This window comes from Corvus hawaiiensis, chromosome 4 (assembly GCF_020740725.1).
Source record: "Corvus hawaiiensis isolate bCorHaw1 chromosome 4, bCorHaw1.pri.cur, whole genome shotgun sequence".
In the NCBI taxonomy this organism is placed as follows: domain Eukaryota; kingdom Metazoa; phylum Chordata; class Aves; order Passeriformes; family Corvidae; genus Corvus; species Corvus hawaiiensis.
Genome location: NC_063216.1, coordinates 42,799,125 through 42,815,656, shown reverse-complemented (window position 1 = coordinate 42,815,656; position 16,532 = coordinate 42,799,125). Strand labels below are relative to the sequence as shown.

Sequence of the window (16,532 nt, the reverse complement as noted above, 5' to 3'; positions counted from 1 at the left end):
TATTATTATTATTATTATTATTACTATTATTACTGCTTTACCAAAGTGGCCAGGGCAGGACTCTCTAAGGCCATTCTGTGCATGAAAATCCCACTTCAAACCTGCTCAAAGAGAATTCCACACCCAGACTGGAATACTTGCCCCCAGCATACGAAGGACATGAACCTGTGGGAGTGGGTCCATAGGAGGGCCACAAAAATGATCAGATGGCTGGAGCACCTCTCCTGTGAAGATAAATTGAAAGAATTGGGGTTGCTCAGCTTGGAGAAGAGAAGGTTCCAGGGAGACCTTATCACACCTTCCAGTATCCAGAGGGGAAAAGAGAGTTGGAGGGTCTTTTTACAAGGACATATAGTGATAAGACAAGGGGTAATGGCTTTAAACTGAAATAGGGGAGATTTAGATTGGATATTAGGTTGATCGTTGTGATTGTTGTTTTTGTTGTTATTATTATTATTACTGTGACGACTGGAACAGGTTCCCAGACAAGCTGTCGATGTCCCAACCCTGACAGTGTCCAAGTCCAGGTTGGATGGGTCTGTGAGCAACCTGGTCTAATTGAAGGTAGTCCTGTCTATGGCATGGGGTCGGTACTAGATGATCTTTAATGTCCATTTCAACCCAAACCATCCTGTGATTCCATGATAATTCATCTGTGTATCTCCTGGAATAAGGTACAAAGACATGTACAGCAACAGACTGTGTCAGGATTGTGTAGGTACCTATGACATTCAGGCTTTGTAGATCCCAGTCAAAAATGATTCTATTGTAAATAGCCACGCTGAAGGTACAAAACCATCAAAGATATTGTGTGTTATTGTATTACAATGAGAAGCCTTTTAACTTCACAAAATACAGAAAGTTAGAGATTATATATATCACATTCCTGTTGGATTGACTCCATTTTCTTTGGGCTCTCTTTTTTGCCACTGATATTTGAACACTTTTTTCATTCAGTTGGGAATTTATTTACAATGGGAAAGGTGTAAGATCCTCAGTAAATGAAAAGAAGAAATGTGAACTGGGGATATGATGGAGCAAGACATGAGGTGGAAAGGTCTGCATGTTGGGTATCTTTGACTTAAAACTGGGTGACTGCAGAATTGCCAAGAATGAGTAAGGCTGAGTGGCTGAAAGTGCAGTGAGAAGTCCAGGGGAAAAACAGTTAATGTGTTTCTTGTTGCTCTGTTTTATTTGCTAATTTAGTTCAATAGGACTACTTCTAAACAAGAGAAACCATATTTATATGGTATAAATTAGGGACGGTAAAATATAAGATGAAGGGGGTTTTTATTGTCAAGCCAAATTGTTGAAATAGGCTAGCCCTATTCAGAAACCAGCTGAAATACAATTTTACAGAAAGTGGCATATCCATAATAGGACATATGCTTTTTGCTTAAACCCCAGAATATTTTATTCTAAGGCTCATGAGAACTGGAAGTGCTTGATTTGGCAAATGGCATAGTAAAACATTCTCAGAAAGGAATTTTTGATTTTGTGTATCATCTTGTGTATCATCATCTCAAGCTGGCATCGATTTTAGAGGAAATCAAAACAGCTTAAATAAAATATTTAAATTTGCTCTACCAGAAGGTCCTTAGCTTCTCCCAACAGAAATGAATATTCAGACTTTATGAAATCTTTCAAGGATACGTTCCAACTACAAAGCAAAAGTATGCATCCTGACCATACTTCTAGGCATTCTGGTGTTGCACTTGCTTATCATAACAGCTTTACTACCTGAAAATATAGAGAGTGATGTCCTTACATCTTATAAATCATGCGTTTCATCCCTATTCTGTACTGGTTGTTGGCAGAAAGGTGACACTGTGCAACACTTTTCTTGTAGAAGTTTAGAGTCTCTTAAGTACCCAGAGGTCCATGCTGAAGAGTTATTGACATTATTTTTGTTTTGTTGGGTTTTTTGGCATTTATTTTTCTATTAATACCTGTTTTCTTAAAAGTAAAGTGGTCCCTTTTGTTCTGGTCAGCAATTCCTTAGAGATTCTAATTAAGTCTTGTCCATTACAGCCCATTAGATGCATTAGATGGTGTTAAAAAGCAATTTGGTTTCCTTCCCCAGTCCATGCCAGCATGCTTACCCAATTACTTCCACACAGCTTTAAAGATGAAATTTTCAAAAGCATCAGCATTGGCAAAATGCTGTTTTCAGTAAGTCAGTGGTCATTCCATTGACTTCAAATTGACAAGAAACAAAATAGCAAATGTCCTTGTATCTTTAAAGACCCAAAGATGTCTAAATTATGGGAGAGCACTGTAATACATTACAGCAATACCCCTAAGCTAATTAGTTGCTGCTTTCAGCAGCTTCTGCTGTTAATATAATTCTATTGCTTAAGAGCCTCTTCCCTGTTCTGGTTTTGGGGAGTAATGGAGACATTTTTATTATAACTGACACTGGCAATGAGATTTCAGAGCTAACTTTATGAACCTCATTTCTTTTTTTCCCTCTAGAAGCACTACTTTTCGAAACAGAAAAACAAATATTGGAACTTATGAGCCTATCAGGGTGGAAAAGAAAGTAGAAGCAGTCAAAGAACTCCTGAAATCATTCTACATTTAATAATTCACAAAACATGAAAGGAAAAGTAAACAGCCAAGATTGGAGTAATCTCACTGCAAAATATAGAAAGCTGTGTCCCAAATGCTTGTCTGAGTGTCAGGGGTATTGTTCTTCTGAATATCCTTCAGGGTCCTTCTCAATTTTATTTTTGTTTTTAGGTTAAATACCGTTGTGAGATTTTTTTCTCACACAGTTTTAACTTTCAATATGTGAAAGTTAAAGTTCTTTAATGATGGAATTAAGAGACACAAAAGATTTTTTTTTTTTATATTATGAATATATTTATTGTTAATATTTTGAAGCAAAACAACCACATTCCTGATAATGATTATTAGAGACTGGAGGTAGGTCTCATTCAGGTAGGTTCCAGTATTTAAGGCAAGCTGACTGTCCTGGTTCTATAAGGTTCCTAAGAAAGGCTTCACAAGGGAGAGCAGATTATTACTCCTTGGAGGAAACTCAAAGCCCACACTCAGCCCCTTATTGCTGTTAAACTTTCTGGACAGTTACTTCTTTGGGGATTTAATAAATACTGACAAATCAACCAACTTTTATTTTGTGTCCGAGTGGCAAAGAATAAGCTCTCTAAGAGGCTGAAAAGTATTAATCACATATATTTAAGTAAGAGAAGAGGGACATATCTGTCCATTTTGGCTCTAATAGCGATAATCTCGTTCATTACAACAGCTCATATCCAAGCCTTGGAGTCCTCATTTACCACTCCTTGGTGAATCAGTGCAACATTGAAAGTTGCATCAGGCTATGCTGATATGTTAGGCAGTGAAATGCAGCAACAGACAAACCAACACAGGGGCTGTGGCAGCACCTCAACCCTTGCAGGGTGTCCCATGGCAGCACAGGGGACTCCTGGCACAGCCCTTAGGTGGGCAGTGCTCCCTCCTTGAGCCCCAGGGAAGTAGCTGAGCACTAAACTCTGAGGGACCTTAATGCCATGTAACCTCTGGTTATATGTGATTTACAAGGCTGGTAGAGCGATCTTGTTAAGAGGAAAACAAGGAAATAAAGACAAAATAGCTACTCAATAATAGGTATGAGGTGTTAGGCAGTGTGCCAATTCCTTTCCATCTGTATTCGGCATCTGTTGACTTTTGCTCATTTTGTTGTGTTTTCAGCACTTTTCATTGATTACAAATTCAGATGCTGTGATTTCTACCAAGTATAATACCAGAAAATTGTCAAAATATTTGCAGCCAAATGCACACCCATTCAAAATTCCACAGCCTTTATACTCCAAAGCTTACAGGCCAAAAAGAAAATGAAATATTGCTTAGATTCACAATTTTCATCAGGAAAAAAAAAAAAAGTTCCATTTTTCAGTGCTATATGATGACTTTTAGATTAAAACTTTTAGATTGGTTGATACTGGGATTAGAATTCTCCAAACCAAATATTTTTACCTTTATAGACATTGAGGAAACTGAGAAGTTATGTTCACATCCTAACAGAAATTATAACAATATGGAATTTATAGGGTAAAATACAGATACTACTCCCTGGATGGAATGTGGTTGGCATGCTTGGAACCTATTCCATGATGATTCCCCAGACACACAATCTGTAGCTGCAAGCACCTGCTAAGGGGGATGGAATGGAGGGTGGAGCAGAGTAGAAGCACCACGGCCAGGCTCTGTTGAAATCCGTGCAGGGAAGGGAACTCGATGGTACTTTGCAGCCAATAAACTGCACAATAACTGTCAACAAGGAGAGATAGAGAGAAGATGTCTTGCTGCTGAACCAACCTATGCAATAAAATAACTCTCCTCAGATAAACTTGGCTCATTTACAGCATAATTGTAATATTAATGCACATCTCCATCCCAAAGTTACCCACCTCCAAGGTACAACCAACCCTCACTGAGGAAGTGCTCTATATTTTATTGACTATATTTTTAAGAGCAAAGTGAATTTTACATCAATCAGCAACAAAGGTATGTATGACTAGAGTCACTCAAGCTCCAGTTAAAGAATTAATATAAAAGTAAGTTGAAAACGGGAGAAAGTTAGGGAAAACTCCATTGTCTGACTACTGGGATCAGTCAACAGGCTGAACCTGTCTTCTCCCCCATAAAGACACCTATTGGGTAAGAATCACACTCTGTGAACACTAAATACTTTTGCTGGGGATCAGAGCTTGTCCGTGTATTGTTTGAATGTGGTTTTGCAGTCAGATACCATCACCAACAATTCTTGAACCTTAATCTTTCACATCTTTATATTAATAAAGGATGTTACTCTGTAGACTGTTGGTGCAAGTCCTTTGTGGGTGCTGGCAGTTGCCAGCAGCAGGTAACTCAAATAAAGTAGAAGACCCACTGAGTCATAAAGTGGGAAGACCTGCTGAGGGCTCTTATGCTGTTTCTTTGTATCCCTAATTAAGTCAGTCCAACTACCCTCCAATCCAGCAGGACTATTCAGTGAAGGCTCCCCGTAGTGGGACACTGACAGACTGGTTGGGCACAAGGGTCATGCCTTACTTGGGACACTGACAGACAGATTGAATACTAAGGGTCGAAGAAATCTCCCCTTTTCACGTGACATGTAAAACATGTCATTTCAGATTTTCCAAGGTTGATCAATACAATTATTTCTGTTTTCCAGACTGGAGGGAAGATAAATTGGTTTTTGGCAATAGGAAAACTAAATGAGATGGGAAATATTTCTTCATCAGTAAAGACAGGACAAAAATAAATTGACATGGTACCTAGATCGTAGTGTAGCACATTATAGCACTTTGATGATAAAGCAAAGGAAAAGCTAAAGGGAAGACAGTAACAGATTATTCTGGTGAATATTCTGTTGAAGGAGACGAAGTCAGTTTTCTGGTTTTTTTTTCTTTAAGTAATTATATAAATACAGTAAAAGACAATGCAGAAGAAGCAGGCTGTTAGGTCATTAGAGTGGGGACACAGAAATGAAGGATCTGGTCCACTTAATAAGCAAGCTCAACAGGGAAAATCCAGGAAGTTTTTTTTTCTCAGGTTTTATTTCTTCCTTGTTAAGCTTTTAATGTTTTGTTGCTATTTTTTCCTGTCTATAAGGCTGAGCAAGGACCTCAGTGAGATTTGAAGTCCCTGTAGATTTTCCTGCTGGCTCCTAAACTGAGTATAAGTACAATATTCCCAGGCTTATCCAGCTCTGCTTTAGAAACCGTTTGTAATCCACACAAGAGCAGTAAAGAAGAAACACATACCGTATTATTACTGGGATAATTGCTGCCTGGCTAATCTCAAATTTCATTGCTTCTGGGCTTCTTTTCTTATTAGCTGTGAATGTTTATAATTTCAAGTGATTGTATAAGTCCTTCTTGCCTCATCTAGCTCCTCTGCAGAAAGAACAGTTGTCCTTGACTTTAAGGCATTATATATTCTGCTTCGTTTACAATACATCCAAATCCACTCTAAGCAGTCTTTCTGTTTCTTGGTGACGTGCCAGTGATTCTGAACAGTTAGATCCTGCCAGCTATTACTATTGTCAATAGCCAACTTTCAGGAGGAAAGACATGCTGTAAAGCTTTGAAGTAGTTGATCAGCTATGCTCAAGTGACCACTGCTCCCTATGTAGATGGAGCTTGGATTCACTGCACACACTTCTCATTTCAGTACAAAGTCAAAGTCAGAGATCTGAGAAATGTCTCTGTTCATCTCCAGAAGCTGAAAACAAGGTCTACTTTCTGTTGCTTGCATATGTGGCTAACATCCTCTAGCACACCATCAGCTTGTATTTCCTCTTTCCTGAGGAGAGCAGATACCGCGCTGCTTATTTCCCTGCAATTTAATGCACCCATTTTGGTAAACCTGCATCCAGTAGTGTCCAAAATCCAGGCATCCTTTCTCTCAGGTGAGTCCCCTAATCACCAGTCTGAAAACTTCTCTGTTTCTTACTTTCTAGGTCAATTTATATTTAATTATTTTAAAACTGCCAAAGCTCCAGATGGAGGGGTGGCTATTGCAAACAACACTACAGCTGCCAGTTGATTACAAGCTCCCTAAAGACAGGACATCACAGGACCTCTTCCAGGACAAGATTCCCTTCCCTTCCCTTCCCTTCCCTTCCCTTCCCTTCCCTTCCCTTCCCTTCCCTTCCCTTCCCTTCCCTTCCCTTCCCTTCCCTTCCCTTCCCTTCCCTTCCCTTCCCTTCCCTTCCCTTCCCTTCCCTTCCCTTCCCTTCCCTTCCCTTCCCTTCCCTTCCCTTCCCTTCCCTTCCCTTCCCTTCCCTTCCCTTCCCTTCCCCCTGTATTGCAAAATGCTGGACTAATTATCATGACAAAGTTCTCATCTTCTTAATTGCATCTAAATGTTCACTACTGCTCTAATTACTCAATAGTGGGGATTTTAGATATATTTCAGGAAGTGTGATAAATGTTTAAAAATTTTCATATCTTAGACAGGTCTTCCGGAGAAGAGCAGAAAAAAGTATTTTCTACTGGAAAGAGTTTGGAGAAGGATTGTGTTTAAACCCACAAATTTTAAGTGTTCAGGTGTCTTGCTGGTTTGAAAACAAACAGTAACAATCAAAGGAAATGCATTCCTGAAGAGAGGTGTGTCTGTGAGTACTCCTACATTGAAAATTCTGACTTCTAATCTTTCTCCTTTCTCCTTTGTTTTATCTCTTGTACACAAAAATTCCAAATTATAATGGCATTAAGATGGTTCTCCCATTTTTCTTTTACATATTTTTACCTAATATAGCTCCTAGGACCTATAGGCTTGTCTATTTTTGCATCTCTTTTACTCCCATCTTGTCAATGCTGTCCTCCTCTAGTGGAAGTATTTATTCAGAATCCTTTGACAGGAGATTCTAAAGATGTGGATGTCAGGGAAAGCTGAAGCGTCACCATAGCATTATGCAAAAATATCTATTGTAATATAAATCCCTATGCCACAGCAATTTTAGCCTCTCATTTAGTCACTTATACAAAATGTGCTATAATCAGGATGAAGGCATAACTTATTGTTGCACTGATAGATTCCATACAATCAGTGCATTGTAAAATATGATGAAAATCGAGTTTTATTCTGGCAATTCAGCATTACATGACAATAGAGGCACTGCTCCCTTAAATCCTCAGTCCTTTCTTTTTCTACTGGCTGAATCTGCTTTTCCCAGAGGTTTTGAGATGCAGCCAAGTAACATCCACTATCCTTCTCAGGAACTATTCCCCATCTGACTAAAAGAGCATCAGCTGGGTCCCTGACCCTTTCCGAAGAATTCCCCTGATGGATCTAAAAGAATGAGTCACACAAAACTCCAACCCATCATAAATTAATTTTTCTCTTCTGAAAAGGGAAGGCCACAGATGCCAAGCTGGGGAAGGTTGTCTTTGAGAAGCTGCACCTCCCTCTTTGGCAAGCTCCCTATGCTTCTATCCTGGCATCACAGCAGCCACTGCTGGCTCACACCCAGCTGTCTTTGCCAGTTGGTCTCACTCAGCCTTCCACCTGAGACTTCCCATCTATCTTCCTAAGGCTGAATCTCTAAGACACAAGACCAAGACATCTTCTGCAACCTCTCACCCTGAAACAAGATTTTTGTGCCAATAAAAAATGATGTGTTTTCATAACATTCCTGACCTCATTTCAGGGAAAGAATTTCCTTTTTTAGGATCTGTTCTTTGGCTTCAGGAAGACATACAGCAGCCTCTGCTCTGTTCTTATGAAACAACTTGACTTCAATAAAGATGCCAGGTAGAATGAGAAAAACAATGTGTGGGTTGTCCAGGTCTCCTCCTTAGCCTTCTCAAAAGATTGAGGGACACTACAGCATTTCTTCTACCCCAGACCTACCCTGCTTTTCCATCAATACATTTTTCTGCATTCAGTTTAATTAATAAGACATTTTCTGCTGTCCAAAATACAAACTTCTTGAGCCAAAATTCAATTCATTTCATATCATAAAGTCATACTTTGCATATTAAACACATAGAGAAAAATCTCTGAAGCTTTTCCCACTTCAGAGAAGTGATTTTATGACATTGTTACTATAAAGTTAGGATAAAAAGTAGGTTTAACATATAACAGTAATGGTGAAGCTTGAGGTAGTTATGATCTGTCATGGAAGCGAGTTCTAAAATCACGGACGAGTTGCTGGTTTTCTGTACATAAACTTCACTTTTAAGATTAATAATTGTATTGTTATAGCCATGGGATATTACAGCCACACAGCAAGCAAGCGACTTTGTAAGTTAGGTCAACCCCATTGAAGGATTTAAAGATTAATTAAGGACAGGCAGAACATTGTCTTTGGGTGCTTTTTTTTAAGACTACAAGCAGAAATGTTGTGACATCAGTCATCCAGAAGAATCACACATGGGGGTATAATTTTTAAATGACTAACAAATCTTTCAAAAGCCATGAACTCTTCTGTCACACTAGTGCTGCCTAATGATTCAAATGTGTCCTGCACCAAAAAAAATTAAAGACATGAATGAGAACTAGTATGCTAAGTCAAAACAAGAAAACCCACAGTATTTGTGTTTATAGTATCACCAAGACTTGCTAGCAGTACATGCTTTTGTTTTAAAAACCCTGCTCTGTGACTCATTGTCATGGGTTGACCTTAGCTGGGCACCAGGTGCTCAACAAGACACTCCATCACTCCTTCTCAGCTGGAGAGAGGAGAGAAAATAAGACAGGAAACAATGTATAGGTCATGCTAAATCAGTTTACTAAACTAAAAGTGAAAAGTTGTGGGCATAAGAAAGGAAGAAAAAAAGAGAAGAATTTCTTCTCTACTTTCCCATCAGCAAATGATGTCTGGCCAATTCCTGGGAAGCTGCACTTCTGTATGTGAAACAGCTGCTTGAGAAGGCAAATGTTGCAAATAACGAAAGCTCTCCACTTCCAGCTCCCTTTACTTAACTTTTTTATTTGAGCAGACAGCATATGGTATGAAAATTCCTTCAGTCAGTTGAGGCAAGTGATCCGAGCTGCGTCCCCTTCCCAGATCTTGCCCACCCCCAATCTACTGTTCAGGGAGTGGGGGAAGAATGTTGGAGAGATATTGCTGATGCTGTGCCAGCACTGCCCATCAGTAGCTAAAACACTGGTGTGTTGTCAACACCTTTCTACCTACTAATACGAAGCACAGCACTGTGAAGGCTGCTATGGGGAAAATTAGCTCCATCTCAGCCAGACCAGATACACTCATTTTGAAATCATCTACACAAGGCATTTTACATAGAGATTGTGAAGACTATTTGTAGTTGGAAATGAAATCTTATATGTCTGTGTGATTCAGGTCACATCATCAGGAAAACATATCAACTGTAGACTTTGTTTTCAAGGCAAAGGCAACACTCTGTTCTAGACCCATTTACAAGGAAAAAACCCATCCAGTCCTGATACAAACACATCTTCAGAGCCAATGAATTTCAACGTACTCTAGGAAAAGAAAAAAACCACGCTTTTTAAAATCAGAAGAGTAAGCTGAAAATCTTCATCTCTACCTGACACGATTTTGTCTCAAATATTTAAGTCTTTGATACCCTGATGATACTGGTGTATCATTCAAACAAACATTACCTTTCTTTTGGGCTATTTTTTTCCTGAAAAAAAAAAAAATCTTTAATGGTTTGGCCTTTATCAAGATCAAATGCAGTTATAGAAGGAGACACCATATGTCCAAGAATCACAAGTTATTGTTGGGAAAAAATGGCATTTCTTCAAGTTGAGTGACAGCTTGTAGGAGGTTGAATAACATGCTCAACCATTTATAATTTGGTTGGCTGAAAGAGAGGCTGACACTATTGGACAAAAAAAAATATCTCTTTCCCATCACTTTTAATTAACTCAGAACACTTAATCAAATAGTGTGACTTAGCAGCATGACTTGAAATTGATAGGAACATAGGGGTTTAAAGTCTGGCTGAGTTTTTGTCATTCAGGTCCACAGTTACTAGTTTACAAAAGAAATTGACAGTATTTAGCTTTTATTTATAGTAATTTTAAAAACAGCAAGCCTAATTCTGCTGTTCTGTTGCCATGCCTCTGATATGGATACGGCAGACCTAGAACAGCTCGCTGAGAATTCTCTTTTTATGCGTGTCCCTGAGATACTTCTTTTGCATGGCACAGGATCAGTACAAGCAACCCTAATCTTCTGTTGTGTAGCCCCAGTGGAGGTGATCAGTAAAAACATGTGAGACTGTCAATGTGTGAAGCTCTCTGAGACAACCTGGGGTCTGGGCATCTAGGACTCCTCCTCCACTTTACCTAATTTTTGACACAAACCATACCATAGTCCTATAGCCTGCAAGGATAGAGCAGTCATATGCTGCTACTTCCCCAGAATACTCTTCCAGAAACTTGAGGAACTTTCAAAACCCAGAATGGGTACTTTTTTAGGCTAATCATAAAATCACAGAATGGTTTGAGTTGGAAGGGACCCCAGAGATCCAGTCCCCACCTAATGGGTAGGGACACCTACCACTAGACCAGGCTCAGAGCCCTATCCTGTCCTTGAACATTTCCAGGGATGGGGCATGCACAGCTTCCCTGCTCCAATGTTCCACCAGCATCATAATAAAGAATTTCCTCCTAATATCTAATATAAACCAATACTCAGTTTGAAGAGGAAAATTACCTGTTATAGTATCGTTGCATCATGTTGTAAGAAGTCCCTCTCCAGCCTTCCAGTATTCCTCTTTAGGTACTGGAAGGTGCTATAAGGTCTTTCCAGAGCCTTTTCTTCTCCAGGCTGAAAATTACCTTGGATGATTTCTATTTCGATGATTCATCTGTCATTTTTGAACCCATGTAAGGATTACAATTGGATTTTGGAAATAAAACAGATGTCAATTCTGTTCTGAAGATACAGCCTTGAGAGCAGTTTGCAAATGGCTCTGAGCTACTCTCTGGCATGCACCAAGAGCCACTACATTCTCTCAAATGTGAAACCATCGCCAGAACAGGAGCACATAAGGAACCCAGACTGCTTATTTTCTGACCTTGGCCAATCCTGGAACAGGCTGAATAGGTTTTTGAACAATATGATCCAGAACACAAAATATGCAGAAATTTGATCTGACATAATCCTTATGCTTCATATTGTCAGTAATGGTATCAGTAATGAAAAATAAATCAGAAGACTGTAATGTTTTTATATTTTGAGCAGAGAAACTCTCAGAGGCTAAATAATACTGAAAATGACCTGGGATTCCATGCCAATAAAGAAAAATTATATTCTTCCCACCTGTACCAAATGGCTGTGTGGACGAAAAATTTTCTTGTGCAACTCTATAGAAAAAAAACATGGCTAGAGGAGCCCACTTTCAAAAAAGTCTTCACATGTAACACCTTTTCTGTAATTCAGTCAAAGCAAGGTCCTTGCTCTACAGTGTGGCATTTGCTCATTGTCACTGTTCAGTGTATTAATGCAAGTTCAGTAACCCATCCTTTTTACTGAAGCTTCATTTACATGGAAAGCTAATGCTATGTTTTGCTTTTACTAGAGGACCAATTCCTTAATGACACAGTGCCTCATGCATGCTCATCAGTGAAACAAGAAGAGGATTTTCCTGCTGTTTTCTCCTTCTTTATAAAACACAGAAAAGGTGGAATTCATCCTACCAAATGCATATGTCTACAATGAAGGTGTATACATCTGAACTCGCTCCCTTTTGTAATTGAGAAAATGTAATGGAGAAAAATAAGCACTTTGTGTATAATTAATCTTATCCTAAAGTCTAGAACAGATGAGGTGCCCCGAAAAAGTATTTGGTTTTTTCTTCTCCATGGAGCCTAGTCTGATAAGACATCTGTGATGTAGAAATCTAAAGTTAGACAAATGGATTCACACCTAAGATGCCTAAAAGAAGTGAATAACAGTGGAAAGTACATCCACTTGTAAATTCACTTATTTTGAGTCTCATTTCAATGTATAAATTCCAGTGTATAGAAGCTAGACAAAAGCATGATTTTAAGGTCTATCCACAGGAAACTTGTACCTTCCTTTCACCACCACTCAGTTTCTAAGTTCTGCACTGGATTTTGCAGACTAATTGGTGATATCATGGTACCCTAGTTCTTACTTACCTTTGATCATTTTGAATGATAGCTAAAACACACTGAGATATCAGTTGTCTCATCCCTCTGTTACATTACTGATGAGACTGGATAGTAAATATTTTTCTCTCACTCTGCCAATATTACAACAATGTCACCATTCTGCACTGTACTCTAGTAGTACAAACCCAAACAGGTATCACAGTGTCTGTATTGGACAATGCTAGGATAGTTCCCTCTCTGGGATTCTGCATTATACAATTTGTGGTAATGCTGGAGACGATGACAAGCCTGAGTAAAGCAAGTGATGCCCCATGACTAAAACAGATTTCTGTTATAAAATGCCTTAATTCAGTCAAGATTAAGATCATTGTATAGAAAGATTTGAAGCAATTTTCTTAGTATTTTGGAAGAGCCTTCATGACTATGTCAGCTATTAGTATACAGCTTCTTTTAATCATTAGTTCTAATAGATTTCCTGGTCTAACTTGGGAAATGTTAATTTGTTAATCAATCATCAACTACCATTTCTCCACCAATAGATTTTTAAGTCAAATAATATTCTAAGATGTCTTACACTTGCATCTGCAAAGGAGTAACATGTAGCTTGGTTATTCTTTTCAAGATCAAGGACTTAACTGGAATACAAAGATTGAAATTTATAAAAAATAATTGCTTATATTTTATAAACAAGACTGAACTCATTGATGCTGATACTGGTTTAGTAAGAAAGCATACAAGCAAATTCCAATGTAGTAGTCAAAACTATAACGACTAGTCTGATAAGTGAAGTTATAATTAAATTAAATATTTATTTTTCAGTCAGATGGCTTTCTGTTTTACTAGTATAATCTTTAAATAAATATTTTTCTTTTAGCTTAGCTTCCCAACTTAGACAAAGAGTGCTTTAGGACTTTACAAATTGTTCCCAAATGTTTTCATGCACCATACTGAAGTTTCTTTCAATACACTTTCTAATGTTTTTATAAAATTTCCTCTACTGAGAAATAAATTCTCTAAATGTGATTATTTCAAGGATTCCAAATCTAGTTACTACATTCAGTTGCAAAAATACTATGTTCCCTCTTCATATACAAGTTTTACCTAGCAAATATACTGACTTTTTGACCACATATTAATCTAAGATCTAAGATGGATAAGATTCAGTGCTAAATATCTACATTAAAATTCTTGTTCATCTCTGCACATGTATTTTTATTTATATTTTTATATCTGTTTCAATTATCGTTGTTAATTTTAATGTGTTTGAATGCTGATACTTGATGTTGATGTTGACACAATTTATCTGCATCTATGTGAGAACACAGCTGTTTTGAAAATTTGGCCCCAGTTTGGGTACTGGTATCTTTTGAAAGTCTGCCTTGAGGCACAACTGGGCCATTGCTAATTAGTCCTGCATATAATTACATATACAATGAAATACCAAAAAAAGTACAAGGGTCTACTTATTAAACATATCAACTATGAAATTTTCTTCTTATCAACTGCTTCCCTTACCTGGCTCAAATCCCAGCTTCTTGCTAAAGAGAGGGTGATTTCTGGTGGTCGTCCTCTGGTGCTCACACCCTCTGCACCTGGGCTGTTTGCTTGCACGTTGTCAGCAAAGCACCCACTGCTTTTGCAAATGGCCGATTGTTTGAGTCATTAACCATTAACATTTCAGTCTCTCACATAGGTGAGAGAGTGGAGAAAGAGAAAGAAGATTATATTTAAATAAGGAACATCTGACTAAATCAGTATTTTTTACTTAGCAGAAAGCAAGGGGACATTTTAATTCCCTGGAAAGTTTCCTTTAAAAAAATCCCATACTATCAAAACTGGATTTAGTGCTAAATATTATGAGACTGTGTGACATCCTTGGAATAATAAATTAGTTGCACATTCTGACTCCTGCCCTCACGTCCTCTCTGCCCCATAGATACTTACCTTTGACTGATTGTCATTTTGCACACTGACAAGAGGTATTAACTGAGGACTCTGCTCATCACAGATTGTTTGCAGAGTAAAATAATATACCCTTATTTTATGCAGAAGTGAATGGTGAAAAGGTTGTGCATAGTAGGTTTAGAGAGTCTAAAGAAGATTCTGCTCCACATTCTCAATTCTATAGAAAAATACCTCCATAGGTATCACAGTTCTGCTGTTTTTTCTGTAACTTTTAGTGATTCTGCTTTTTAGCACCTTTATGAGCTGTGGCTCCCAGACAGTTTTTTATTTCTCTGGAATCGTTACAGCTTTATGCACCAATAGTGCTTTTATCCTCTATGAGCATACTATTTCTATAATACACATAAAGTTCCAAGTAGAAATCTAAAGCACCTATTGGCAATTTAACAATACTGAAGGTGCGCATTTATGAATAGACATTTTACTAACAATCTAGGATTCAATTGCAGCTTGGTCACAAACGCTCAAAATGAAAAAGCATAGAATTGCAGCTGCTGCCAGAGCAGAATATGAACAAAATTGGCAGTAGTTTGAATTCCTGATTCTGCTGTTAGCTTCCATTTTGTTTTAAAAAAGACAAAGCATGGAACTAAATGCTTCTCTAGATTAAATTCTTGGTTCAGTCTTGCTTGATGGCACACGGAAAGCCCAGATTCACAGAACCACAGAATGAATAAGTTTGGAAAGAACCACAGTGGGTCATCTGGTCCAGCCTCCCTGCTCAAGCAGGGTCATCCAAGAGCACATGGCACAGGATTTCATGCAGACTGTTCTTGAATATCTCCCGTGAGGGAGACTCCGCAACCTCTCTGGGTAATCTGTTCCGATCACCTGCACGGTCACCTGCAGAGTTAAGACGTTCTTCATGATGTGCATCAGTTTCTGCAGATTTTCTCTTGTCCTATTGCTGGGCACCACTGAGAAGAGCCTGGCTCCATCCTCTGACACCTTCACTTCAGATATTCACAGAAATTGATGAAGTCCCCTCTCAGTCATCTCTTCCTGAGGCTGAACAGGTCTCAGCCTTTCGTCATAGAAGAAATGCTCCAGTCCCTTAATCACCTTTGCTGATTGACAAAATTTAAACCAGAGCTATGGATGAGTCCTTGCAGGAAGGAGTGATTTCCATGAATGGTTTCCTATATCTTGTGACCCAACAGGTGGCAGTTCCTCCTTCACTTTGTAAGCTGGGAGCTATGAGGAAAAAATTTTGAATACAGCAAAATGCTGATGCAACCTATCCTAAGAAAAAAAAAAAGTATTCTGCACCAATGAGTCTGTATAGATTTTAAATGTCTTCATGGAAAAATAACATAACTGCCCAGTGTACTTCTATAAAAAAAATCAGGCTAGTGCAAAAAAATAAGCAAGTGAAAATAAGTGACTTGACTTAGATACAAATTTAATAGAATATTGTGTACCATTCTGGCATGCTTGCTTTCAGGGGGATTTTGTACAAGCTGCAGCATGAGAGATTTTTGACTGTTCTGATTTGAGCTATTCAGAAATGCATTATAAGAAGTTGTTATTATTTGCTTGTTTTCAGAGTTAGAAAATGGAAAGAAAACAAATTTTATAGACTCAAACCCTCTGTTGTTACTGTGTCTCTTGTTCAGAAATCTGGGCAGTAAACTCTGCTCTTTATTATACTGGAGGCCGGACATAAGCTAGGAAATAGCTGACATAGAGATGAATGACAAGACCTATAGGTCTGCTTTTGGTCTTGAGGTGATACAAAGATTAGAAAATTGCATGGAAAGGAAGCTTGTGACTATTTCATTACATAGTTCTAATAAATATAATTAATTTAATAAGTTAGTAAGTTTCAGATGCAGCTCAGCAACACAGGCAGTTTACGAATGACTTTCCTAAATTTTTTGTATCTTAAGAGCCTCATTGTTTCATGACCAGGCAAAAATCCCTAGAGTGGCCATCTAAAAGGTCTGGATTTGCTTTGG

At 38.3% G+C, this 16,532-nt stretch overlaps 1 long non-coding RNA gene across 1 annotated transcript; it reads left to right on the top strand.

Annotated features, from left to right (window-relative positions):
- Window positions 1-335: 335 nt before the first annotated feature.
- LOC125324624 lies at window positions 336-16,060 on the top strand. Its single transcript, XR_007203051.1, has 3 exons — window positions 336-415; window positions 15,687-15,692; window positions 16,049-16,060. It is a non-coding gene; the product is annotated as an uncharacterized LOC125324624 (long non-coding RNA).
- Window positions 16,061-16,532: the final 472 nt, after the last annotated feature.